Source organism: Ruditapes philippinarum, unplaced genomic scaffold (assembly GCF_026571515.1).
Source record: "Ruditapes philippinarum isolate M1 unplaced genomic scaffold, ASM2657151v2 ctg1879_1_1_1_1, whole genome shotgun sequence".
NCBI lineage: Eukaryota > Metazoa > Mollusca > Bivalvia > Venerida > Veneridae > Ruditapes > Ruditapes philippinarum.
Window position 1 is genome coordinate 63,628 of NW_026863393.1, and position 481 is coordinate 64,108.

Consider the following 481-nt stretch of genomic DNA (forward strand, 5'->3'; position numbering starts at 1 on the left):
CGTATGGCTACACCCCCGTTCATTTGCGCTACAAACGCCCTAGTTGCAGACAAGATATTTATTATTATATAAACACGGATTTATCAAATTAAAGTCTATGATATAAATATGTTCATAAATCTGTACATAAAGTTAACAACTTAAAAGTGGTTATTGAAGGAAATGTTTATTATATATGGTGAAATCTGTTCCGAAAAGCGTATGGCTGTGTTTGTTTACATTTTCCCAATGAATGAACATTTGTTGGTACAAGCATACCTAAAATAAAGCAACAAAGGAAGTTAAACAGAATCTTTACTAAGATAAATAAATAGCTTTTATGCATATTGCACTAAAAATATAACTTTATTTAATCAATATGCTCGATTTAATAAAATAATTTTTACAAATAAATGCGGATTGAGACTTCGACTTATAATTTTTTAGCTATGCGCGTCAAGGGCATAAAATTTTGACGTTTATCGCGGGAAATACGATTTCG